Below are 12,673 nucleotides of genomic sequence, written 5' to 3' on the forward strand. Positions count from 1 at the left end.
TAAAATGACCCATAAGAGTGTCCACTGTAGTCTAGAGGAGCTTAGTTCTCCCCAGGACCTTTGCATGGAGTCTGGCATGAGATTCTTCATACCTTCCAGTGTTTCCATAATGGACTTCACTAAAAAGGGACAAAGACTTGAGAATTTATAATACTGAGTAATGAATTAATGTTTTTAGCAACTATATAAAAAGCATATATTTTTAATTACTTAGAAGGATAAAGAGATTAAGAACTATATTTTATTGTGTAAACTGATCTAAAATACATAGTATTTGTACCTCTTATAGCTCTGTGCTTCTGAATATACCTCCATGAAATTCCAAAAAAGTAAATCAGCATTGGTTGTGCAGAACATAAGAGAATAGGTGGACAGACATTTTGAGAGATAAATAGAAAGTGATTGATCAGTATATACTTTGAGTTTGGATTCACATTGAAGACTGGGCCACTGTGTTTTATTTCACAAGTACACCACAGAGTTTTGGAGTCAAGAATAGATCTAACTCTAGCTCTGCCACTTCTTAGAAACATAAACTTGGATCAGTGAATACAACGTTATCACAGGTTGCAATCAATTGTTTTGCTGTGGATGAATTTTTAAGAGATGATGGTCTAGAATTCCATTTATATTTTCCACCAATCCTCCAACTCCATTTTGAAGCATTTTGTTCCAGCTGACAAGAACCAAAATTATTTGTCTTTCTCATGACTTTTATCTACCCAAGTCCTCTGAAGACAGAGTCGGAAAGGTTTAGCTGTCAAATTTTGGGTGTACTGCTTTGGAGGAAGAGGGTCACTAGGTAACTGCTGGAGTACAGAAGGTACTTTGTAGTCCTGGCCTCTCTCTTTGCATAGTCGTATGCTGTAATCTTTCCATTTCCATCAAATGAATTATCATGTTCAGTAGAGCCTTCTGGAGGTCCCATTGTGACTTTCCAATTTTCAGATTTTGAGGGCGCAAGTTTGTGCAAGTCCAGTGTGCTGAAAGGAGGAGGAAGGAAATCAGCATATGGAAATACTTCACTTGGTTCCTCAGTGAAAAATTCTTCAACAGTTTCTATTGTTTCTGGCCTTAAGTTCAGGTCCATCCTTTTAAAATAGCTGAGCAAAGTATCATTTGCTTTCTCATTTTCTGATATATCAGTTTTCTTTTTTTTTTTTTTTTTAATAATTATTTTTTTATTGAAGGGTAGTTGACGCACAGTATTACATTACATTAGTTTCAAGTGTACAACACAGTGGTAGAACATTTATATACATAATTCGAGGTTCCGGCTATCACCCTACCAAGCTGTTACATTATCTTGACTATATTCCTTATGCTATACATTACATCCCGGTTACTTATTTATTTTACCATTGGAAGTCTGCCCTTTTTTTTTTTTTTTTTTTGTGAGGGCATCTCTCATATTTATTGATCAAATGATTGTTAACGACAATAAAATTCTGTATAAGGGAGTCAATGCTCAATGCACAATCATTAATCCACCCCAAGCCTAATTTTCGTCAGTCTCCAATCTTCTGAGGCATAACAAACAAGTTCTTACATGGAGAACAAATTCTTACATAATGAATAAGTTACATAGTGAACAGTACAAGGGCAGTCATCACAGAAACTTTCGGTTTTGCTCATGCATTATGAACTCTAAACAGTCAGTTCAAATATGAATACTCATTTGGTTTTTATACTTGATTTATGTGTGGATACTACATTTCTCTCTTTATTATTATTATTTTTAATAAAATGCTGAAGTGGTAGGTAGATACAAGATAAAGGTAGAAAACATAGTTTAGTGTTGTAAGAGAGCAAATGTAGATGATCAGGTGTGTGCCTGTAGACTATGTGTTAATCCAAGCTAGACCAGGGCAATAAAACATCCACGTATGCAGAAGATTTCTCTCAGAACGGGGGGGTGAGGTTCTAAGCCTCACCTCTGTTGATCCCCAATTTCTCACCTGATGGCCCCCCTGCGACTGTGCCTGTCTTAGGTTGTTCCTCCCTTGAGGAATCTTACCCGTCTCTGGCTAACCAGTCATCTTCCGGGGCCATACAGGGAAATGTGAAGTTGGTAAGTGAGAGGGAAGCCTTATTGTTTGAAAAGGTTAGCTTTTTACTTCTTTGCATATTTATGCCCTGTGGCTTCTATGCCCAGCATTTGTCTTGAGGTATCTTTACCACTTGGAAGAATTATGATACTCGGTAAATTTGATACGAGGCACGAATTCTATTTAAGGGTTGTAATTAGGAAGGAAGAAGAAAAGCTGTAGAAGTAGCAGGCGGAAGAAAACATGGGAAGATTGATTATTTCTTTGACATATCTTCTTGTAGAGTACTTCAGCATGAATAGGTTTTAAGCTACTACTTAAATTGAGCACACACATTAACATAATAGGAGTATAGTTACATAACCAAAGCATATCTGTAATTACCAGCCATCTCCAGTGAAACCAAGAAATCCAGTTAGGCACCTTAGGCATTTGTGAAAACTTATCTATGATATGGTGGATATTGTCCAACTGAACTTGAACAGTCTGAGAGAAATCAGACAAATTAAAACAACCCATTCCTGGGGACTGTTCACATGCCATATGTTCTTTTAACAGTAAATAGTCTGTAGTTGTAAGACTTTGGAGCGCTACAATTTGCACTTCTCCAAATTCTTGCTTGAGTTCCAACAGTATAGATCCAGTCAAATTTGTTGTTTTACTGTATGCACAGGCCAGCTTAGATATCTCCTTCCTCATTCCCATGGCAAGTCCAGGAAGGGGTGGGATGAGTGCATCTACAGCTGTAGCAGTGCGTGGATCTTTGTTGGGGTTTTTTGATGATCATCTTCTGGCATGAGTCTTCCAGAGAGTGCTGATGTTGGAAGTTCTTTTTCATATCGTATCTTAGTTCATTTTCTGGGGTAGCCCAATTAGGCTTTGATCCTCTGTATAAACACAAACAGACCCTTTGCCTACACTTTTATATGCCCTTTATACCCTTGTGTAGAACTCGTTGGAGGTTACCACACAGGAACTGCCCTTTTTTTTTTTTTCTTTGTTTTTGGTATCACTAATCTACACCTACATGACGAATATTATGCTCACTAGGCTCTCCCCTATACCAGGTCTCCCCTATAAACCCCTTTACAGTCATTGTCCATCAGCATAGCAAAATGTTGTAGAATCACTACTTGCCTTCTCTGTGATGTACAGCCCTCCCTTTTCTCCTACCCCCCCTTGCATGTTAATCTTAATACCTCACTACTTCTACCCCCCTTATCCCTCCCTACCCACCCATCCTCCCCAGTCCCTTTCCCTTTGGTACCTGTTAGTCCATTCTTGAGTTCTGTGATTCTGCTGCTGTTTTGTTCCTTCAGTTTTTCCTTTGTTCTTATATTCCACAGATAAGTGAAATCATTTGGTATTTCTCTTTCTCCGCTTGGCTTGTTTCACTGAGCATAATACCCTCCAGCTCCATCCATGTTGCTGCAAATGATTGGATTTGCCCTTTTCTTATGGCTGAGTAGTATTCCATTGTGTATATGTACCACATCTTCTTTATCCATTCATCTATTGATGGACATTTAGGTTGCTTCCAATTCTTGGCTATTGTAAATAGTGCTGCAATAAACATAGGGGTGCATCTGTCTTTCTCAAACTTGATTGCTGCGTTCTTAGGGTAAATTCCTAGGAGTGCAATTCCTGGGTCAAATGGTAAGTCTGTTTTGAGCATTTTGATGTACCTCCATACTGCTTTCCACAATGGTTGAACTAACTTACTTTCCCACCAGCAGTGTAGGAGGGTTCCCCTTTCTCCACAGCCTCGCCAACATTTGTTGTTGTTTGTCTTTTGGATGGCAGCCATCCTTACTGGTGTGAGGTGATACCTCATTGTAGTTTTAATTTGCACTTCTCTGATAATTAGCGATGTGGAGCATCTTTTCATGTGTCTGTTGGCCATCTGTATTTCTTTTTTGGAGAACTGTGTGTTCAGTTCCTCTGCACATTTTTTAATTGGGTTATTTGTTTTTTGTTTGTTGAGGCATGTGAGCTCCTTATATATTCTGGACGTCAAACCTTTATCGGATGTGTCATTTTCAAATATATTCTCCCATACTGTAGGGATCCTTCTTGTTCTATTGATGGTGTCTTTTGCTGTACAGAAGCTTTTCAGCTTAATATAGTCCCACTTACTCATTTTTGCTGTTGTTTTCCTTGCCCGGGGAGATATGTTCAAGAAGAGGTCACTCATGTTTATGTCTAAGAGGTTTTTGCCTATGTTTTCTTCCAAGAGTTTAATGGTTTCATGGCTTACATTCAGGTCTTTGATCCATTTTGAGTTTACTTTTGTATATGGGGTTAGACAATGGTCCAGTTTCATTCTCCTACATGTAGCTGTCCAGTTTTGCCAGCACCACCTGTTGAAGAGACTGTCATTTCGCCATTGTATGTCCATGGCTCCTTTATCAAATATTAATTAACCATATATGTCTGGGTTAATGTCTGGATTCTCTAGTCTGTTCCATTGGTCTGTGGCTCTGCTCTTGTGCCAGTACCAAATTGTCTTGATTACTATGGCTTTATAGTAGAGCTTGAAGTTGGGGAGTGAGATGCCCCCTACATTATTCTTCTTTCTCAGGATTGCTTTGGCTATTCGGGGTCTTTTGTGTTTCCATATGAATTTTTGAATTATTTGTTCCAGTTCATTGAAGAATGTTGCTGGTAGTTTCATAGGGATTGCATCAAATCTGTATATTGCTTTGGGCAGGATGGCCATTTTGACGATATTAATTCTTCCTAGCCACGAGCATGGGATGAGTTTCCATCTGTTAGTGTCCCCTTTAATTTCTCTTAAGAGTGACTTGTAGTTTTCAGAGTATAAGTCTTTCACTTCTTTGGTTAGGTTTATTCCTAGGTATTTTATTTTTTTTGATGCAATTGTGACTGGAGTTGTTTTCCTTATTTCTCTTTCTGTTGGTTCATTGTTAGTATACAGGAAAGCCACAGATTTCTGTGTGTTGATTTTGTATCCTGCAACTTTGCTGTATTCCGATATCAGTTCTAGTAGTTTTGGGGTGGAGTCTTTAGGGTTTTTTATGTACAGTATCATGTCATCTGCAAATAGTGACAGTTTAACTTCTTCTTTACCAATCTGGATTCCTTGTATTTCTTTATTTTGTTTGATTGCCGTGGCTAGGACCTCCAGTACTATGTTAAATAACAGTGGTGAGAGTGGGCATCCCTGTCTAGTTCCTGATCTCAGAGGAAATGCTTTCAGCTTCTCGCTGTTCAATATAATGTTGGCTGTGGGTTTATCATAGATGGCCTTTATTATGTTGAGGTACTTGCCCTCTATTCCCATTTTGCTGAGAGTTTTTTTCATGAATGGATGTTGAACTTTGTCAAATGCTTTTTCAGCATCTATGGAGATGATCATGTGGTTTTTGTCTTTCTTTTTGTTGATGTGGTGGATGATGTTGATGGACTTTCGAATATTGTACCATCCTTGCATCCCTGGGATGAATCCCACTTGGTCATGGAGTATGATCCTTTTGATGTATTTTTGAATTCGGTTTGCTAATATTTTGTTGAGTATTTTTGCATCTACGTTCATCAGGGATATTGGTCTGTAGTTTTCTTTTTTGGTGGGGTCTTTGCCTGGTTTTGGTATTAGGGTGATGTTAACTTCATAGAATGAGTTTGGGAGTATCCCCTCCTCCTCTATTTTTTGGAAAACTCTAAGGAGAATGGGTATTATGTCTTCCCTGTATGTCTGATAAAATTCCGAGGTAAATCCATCTGGCCCGGGAGTTTTGTTCTTTGGTAGTTTTTTATTACTGCTTCAATTTCGTTGCTGGTAATTGGTCTGTTTAGATTTTCTGTTTCTTTCTGGGTCAAACTTGGAAGGTTATATTTTTCTAGGAAGTTGTCCATTTCTCCTAGGTATTCCAACTTGTTAGCATATAGGTTTTCATAGTAGTCTCCAATAATTCTTTGCATTTCTGTGGGGTCCGTCGTGATTTTTCCTTTCTCGTTTCTGATACTGTTGATTTGTGTTGACTCTCTTTTCTTCTTAATAAGTCTGGCTAGTGGCTTATCTATTTTGTTTATTTTCTCAAAGAACCAGCTCTTGGTTTCTTTGATTTTTGCTATTGTTTTATTCTTCTCAATTTTATTTATTTCTTCTCTGATCTTTATTATGTCCCTCCTTCTGCTGACCTTAGGCCTCATCTGTTCTTCTTTTTCCAATATCGATAATTGTGATATTAGACCATTCATTTGGGATTGCTCTTCCTTTTTTAAATATGCTTGGATTGCTATATTCTTTCCTCTTAAGACTGCTTTTGCAGCGTCCCACAGAAGTTGGGGCTTAGTGTTGTTGTTGTCATTTGTTTCCATATATTGCTGGATCTCCATTTTGGTTTGGTCATTGATCCATTGATTATTTAGGAGCGTGTTGTTAAGCCTCCATGTGATTGTGAGCCTCTTTGCTTTCTTTGTCCAGTTTATTTCTAATTTTATGCCTTTGTGGTCTGAAAAGTTGGTTGGTAGGATTTCAATCTTTTGGAATTTTCTGAGGCTCTTTTTGTGGCCTAGTATGTGGTCTATTCTGGAGAATGTTCCATGTGCATTTGAGAAGAATGTATATCCCGCTGCTTTTGGTTTTAGAGTTCTATGGATGTCTATTAGGTCCATCTGCTCTACTGTGTTGTTCAGTGCTTCCGTTTCCTTACTTATTTTCTGCCCAGTGGATCTATCCTTCGGGGTGAGTGGTGTGTTGAAGTCTCCTAGAATGAATGCATTGCAGTCTATATCCCCCTTTACTTCTGTTAGTATTTGTTTCACATATGCTGGTGCTCCTGTGTTGGGTGCATATATATTTAGAATGGTTATATCCTCTTGTTTGACTGAGCCCTTTATCATTATGTAGTGTCCTTCTTTATCTCTTGTTACTTTCTTTGTTTTGAAGTCTATTTTGTCTGATATTCGTACTGCAACCCCTGCTTTCTTCTCACTGTTGTTTGCTTGAAATATGTTTTTCCATCCCTTGACTTTTAGTCTGTGCATGTCTTTGGGTTTGAGGTGAGTTTCTTGTAAGCAGCATATAGATGGGTCTTGCTTTTTTATCCATTCTGTTACTCTGTGTCTTTTGATTGGTGCATTCAACCCATTAACATTTAGGGTGACTATTGAAAGATATGTACTTACTGCCATTGCAGGCTTTAAAGTCGTGGTTACCAAAGGTTCAAGGTTAGCCTCTTTAGTATCTTACTGCCTAACTTAGCTCGCTTATTGAGCTGTTATATACACTGTCTGGAGATTCTTTTCTTCTCTCCCTTCTTGTTCCTCCTCCTCGATTCTTCATATGTTGGGTGTTTTGTGCTGTGCTCTTTCTAGGAGTGCTCCCATCTAGAGCAGTCCCTGTAAGATGTTATGTAGAGGTGGTTTGTGGAAAGCAAATTCCCTCAGCTTTTGTTTGTCTGGGAATTGTTTAATCCCACCATCATATTTGAATGATAGTCGTGCTTAATACAGTATCCTTGTTTCAAGGCCCTTCTGTTTCATTGTATTAAATATATCATGCCATTCTCTTCTGGCCTGTAGGGTTTCTGTTGAGAATTCTGACGTTAGCCTGATGGGTTTCCCTTTATAGGTGACCTTTTTCTCTCTAGCTGCCTTTAACACTCTTTCCTTGTCCTTGATCTTTGCCATTTTAATTATTATGTGTCTTGGTGTTGTCCTTCTTGGCTACTTTCTGTTGGGGGTTCTGTGTATTTCCGTGGTCTGTTCGATTACTTCCTCCCCCAGTGTGGGGAAGTTTTCAGCAATTATTTCTTGTAAGATACTTTCCATCTCTTTTCCTCTCTCTTCTTCTTCTGGGACCCCTATAATACGGATATTGTTTCTTTTGGATTGGTCACACAGTTCTCTTAATATTGTTTCATTCCTGGAGATCCTTTTGTCTCTCTCTATGTCAGCTTCTATGCGTTCCTGTTCTCTGATTTCAATTCCATCAATGGCCTCTTGCATTCTATCCATTCTGCTTATAAACCCTTCCAGAGTTTGTTTCATTTCTGCGATCTCCTTTCTGGCATCTGTGATCTCCTTCCGGACTTCATCCCATTTCTCTTGCGTATTTCTCTGCATCTCCGTCAGCATGTTTATGATTCTTATTTTGAATTCTTTGTCAGGAAGACTGGTTAGGTCTGTCTCCTTCTCTGGTGTTGTCTCTGTGATCTTTGTCTGCCTGTAGCTTTGCCTTTTCATGGTGATAGGAATAGTCTGCAGAACTGGGATGAGTGACGGCTGGAAGGACTTCCTTTCTTGTTGGTTTGTGGCCCTCCTCTCCTGGGAGAACAGCGACCTCTAGTGGCTTGTGCTGCGCAGCTGCGTGCAGACAGGGTTTCTGCTTCCTGCCCGGCTGCTATGGAGTTAATCTCCGCTGTTGCCGTGGGCGTGGCCTGGCTCGGGCAGCTACTCCAAAATGGTGGAGTCGCGTTGGAGCAGGAGCTGCTGGGAGGCTATTTATCTCCGTAAGTGGCCTGCCTGCTCCCTGCAGCCCAGGGGTTAGGGTGCCCAGAGATCCCGGATTCCCTACCTCTGGATTAAGTGACCCGCCCTGCCCCTTTAAGACTTCCAAAAAGCACCTGCCAAAACAAAACAACGACCACAAAAAAAAAAATTAATAATAATAAAAAAAATTTTTTTAATTAAAAAAAAAAAAAATTTTTTTTAATAAAAAAAAAAAAAAAAAGGGGGTGGTCGTTTGTTTTTCTTTATTCTCCGGTGCCAGCCTCAGGTGTTTCTGCCCTGTTTCCCTAGTATTGGGGTCCCTATCCCTTTAAGACTTCCAAAAAGCGCTCACCAAAACAAAACAGCAAAAAAGCAAAAAGAAAAAAATGATCGCGCGCTTTTCTTATGTCCTCTGTCGCCCAGCCTCCAGTGCCCGCCCACTGTTCTTGCTGCCCTGTTTCCCTAGTATTGGGGTCCCTATCCCTTTAAGACTTCCAAAAAGCGCTCGCCAAAACACAACACCAAAAAAGCAAAAAAAAAATGGTCGCGCGCTTTTCTTATGTCCTCTGTCGCCCAGCCTCCAGTGCCTGCTCACTGTTCTTGCTGCCCTGTTTCCCTAGTATTGGGGTCCCTATCCCTTTAAGACTTCCAAAAAGCGCTCGCCAAAACAAAACAGCAAAAAAGCAAAAAAAAAATGGTCGCGCGCTTTTCTTATGTCCTCTGTCGCCCAGCCTCCAGTGCCTGCTCACTGTTCTTGCTGCCCTGTTTCCCTAGTATTGGGGTCCCTATCCCTTTAAGTCTTCCAAATAGCGCTCGCCAAAACAAAACAGCAAAAAAGCAAAAAAAAAAATGGTCGCGCGCTTTTCTTATGCCCTCTGTCTCCCAGCCTCCAGTGCCTGCTCACTGTTCTTGCTGCCCTGTTTTCCTAGTATCGAGCGCCCTGCACTCTGGCCCGGATGGCTGGGGCTGGGTGTTCGGCAGTCCTGGGCTCCGTCTCCCTCCCGCTCTGCCTGCTCTTCTCCCGCTGGGAGCTGGGGGGAGGGGCGCTCGGCTCCCGCGGGGCCGGGGCTTGTATCTTACCCCCTTCGCGAGGCGCTGGGTTCTCTCAGGTGCGGATGTGGTCTGGATATTGTCCTGTGTCCTCTGGTCTTTATTCTAGGAAGGGTTGTCTTTGTTATATTTTCATAGATATATGTTGTTTTGGGAGGAGATTTCCACTGCTCTACTCACGCCGCCATCTTCCGCCCCTCCCTCTGATATATCACTTTCATCAGTTAAGTTTTCTTCCACACTGCTGTTTCCATATTTCAAGTCCAGTTTGGAGCAGATAGAGTTTCACCATCGTTGCTTTCTATAGTTGAGCATAAAGTAATGGGTTTCACTTCTGTTTCTAAAAAAAAGTCTCCCTCAGCATAGGGCCAGCAGAGATCACATGGCATCCGAAGTTCAGGGTAAGAACCAACTTGCTTATCAACTGAAACACTTGTAAATGAGTGGTGCACAGTGAAGATCCTTATGGTGTCATTAGTTACATTAAGGCCAATTTCCTTTGAAGATTTTTTGAAATCCCTGTTCTCAATGGTACTTCCTTCATTAAGAGGGTAACTCCAAAACTGAAATATTCCTCGTTTACTATTCTGTGTTCTTTTGTGAGCATGCTCTGACAAATTAAGTTCTAGCATCAGTTGCTCTACTGGAATTTCCAAATGGCTCTATAAAGCAGCCGAAAACTTTTAACATAACACATCTCTTCTCCTGACTCTTCTTAGAATGTACAGTCCTTTTTCCGCTTAATTTTGCCGCCTGCTGCACTATCTTTCCAGGCGGGAGGTTTTTATTTTCAGGAACAGGTACTTCTCAGGTCGCCGCAGGCCCTCGCGTCGTCCACAGCGGCGTCCCCGAGGGCGCTGCTGCCCCCAGACCCAGGGCCCAAGCGCGCGGGACGGACGGCTTGGCCGGCGCCGCCTCCGGTTCGGCCTTGTTGTGGCTGGAGGACGCGGAGGGCAGCGGCCGGCGGCGAGCGCGGCCCTCGGCGGGGTGCGGGCTGCGGAGCCCAGGGCCCGGGGCCACGGCGCATGTCCAGGCCGGGCCCCGCGAGGCCAGCCTCTGATGGGGCTTCAGCGCCGCCGGCCTGCCCCGCGGCTGGGGCTGTTGTGCCCTGTTTCTTTGAGTCCCCGTGCAGAGTCACAGTCACCAAACTCAGTCGCAAGATGCAAAAACAGAACAGGTCTTTATTGCTAGTTCGAACCAGGGTCTCAGCAGCCCGTCAGAACACTGGACACAATCTGAGACCCTGAACAAAGCTCCCTTTTTGCTTTTATACTTTGGTAAGTGGCAAATACAGCAAAAACAGTTAGCAAATATAGCTAAAATGGTTAGGGGCTTTCTAAGGGGCAGATCTAGCAAAAATGGATAATTACAGTTTCAGCAAAATGGACATTTACTCATTGTGGTTTTCTAGCTTGTGGCTTTCCCAGGCATAGGGTACTTCCTTTCTCTTATTTTGCTTAGGACTGTAATTTTACTGATTTTGCTTACGACTAGAGTTTTAACACAAGATGGAGTTAGTCAGGCTAAGCTTTGTAAAATGGAGTAAGTTATGTCAAGCCAACATTCCAGGGGTCTCACAGGGTGCTGGGCACCTGCCACGGGGTGGGAGTGCCTGCAGCCACCCCGCATTCCAGCCGGGCCGCCAGTACCCGGCAGGCTCTTGCCGCTGGCGCCCCCAGGGAAGGGGCCGGGACGCGGCTCCGCCCCCCGCCCCGCTCTGTGTCCGCTGCTCTGGAGCTGCGCAGGCGGCTGGGCCTCCGGAGCCTCTGGTCCCTGGCTCTGCAGCCCCAGGCGACGGGCTGAGGTCCTCGATTGTTTTTTATGATGAATCTTGGCTCAGATATGGACAAATAAATCATCCTTACATTTGAAGTTCATTTCCGTAATACACACATTTAGTATCTATTTTGTCACACAGTATCATTATCATTTTACTGGCAATATTTTCATAAATATGCTATCCTTTAGTGTCTTAGTCTTATGCACCATAACTCAAGGAAAGAACATACATGTTCACAGATAGCATCACTTATTGATTCTATCTCCTATTTCACTATTTTACTACCATTTCATTCGTGATTATTAAGTATTACAGTTTCCAGAACTGTAAAATAATTTGTGTTTTGCATTCAAAAAGAATTTCATATCTCAAAAAAAGTGTACAAGTGTTAAGAAATCCCTTCATTTTAAACATATATGTAAGCCTATATTTATGTATATATTTTACCTAGTTCAGCCAAATATTGTTTTCCTATTTGAAGTTTCCTGGTTAACGTGTGCCTGAATGTAGTAATTGCTTATTCCAAAAAACAGCCATTTTCAATTCCAATCAAAATTCTCTTAAGCATCTGCTAACAACTCAACTCTTATGTGATAAATAAAAACACACATATAATTAAGACATGTCCCTTTTATCACCTCCCCCCTTTTTGCAAAATCCCTGGATTGGAGACCAGACATAGACTCGATGGAGACCCCTCTATAGTCATCATATACAAAAAGGCATTTTTCTGAATAGACTTTTTGAAACTTTTCAAACCAGTGTACATACTCACCTCTTATCCTTGCAAATGACATTTTGGATAAGTAAAACAACCATGATTCAGCAGCAACTGGTAATTCCAGGACATCTTTCCCTGTAGATTAAATATAGCCCTTGTTGTGTATGTGTGTGTTCACTTGGGTTTGTCCACTGAGACTTGAACACGTAGGCTAAGTCACTAATGGCTTGGCATGACTTTAGGCCAGGATTGGGCAAGGAATTCTTTTAATCTCTTTAAATGTTTCCACAGAGGAGTTAAGGGTCAAATTCATTGGGGAAAAATACAAATATATGTATTCAGACACTTGCAATATTATTATGTCTCTAAATATTTATAAATTCTATAAATTTTTATTCAGTATGTGCACAAAATAATATGTCTGCATATTAATTTGGCAGCTGTGAGTATATTAGCTGGAATTTTTTATATTTTAAAATAGATGTCATAAATTTAATATGACACATTGCATAAATTCTTAATGTATCCCCCAGTTTTTGTGTAACTTTTAACTTGTTTTATGTTATTTATTTTCAAATTGTCCTATTATGTGGAAATTACCATGTAACTGTAACATTT

At 41.0% G+C, this 12,673-nt stretch overlaps 1 pseudogene; it reads right to left on the reverse strand.

Moving 5' to 3' along the window:
* Positions 1 to 523: 523 nt before the first annotated feature.
* Positions 524 to 11,413, reverse strand: LOC118931251 (protein FAM217A-like; annotated as a pseudogene).
* Positions 11,414 to 12,673: the final 1,260 nt, after the last annotated feature.

The sequence above is a fragment of the Manis pentadactyla genome, chromosome 13, assembly GCF_030020395.1.
Source record: "Manis pentadactyla isolate mManPen7 chromosome 13, mManPen7.hap1, whole genome shotgun sequence".
In the NCBI taxonomy this organism is placed as follows: Eukaryota; Metazoa; Chordata; class Mammalia; order Pholidota; family Manidae; genus Manis; species Manis pentadactyla.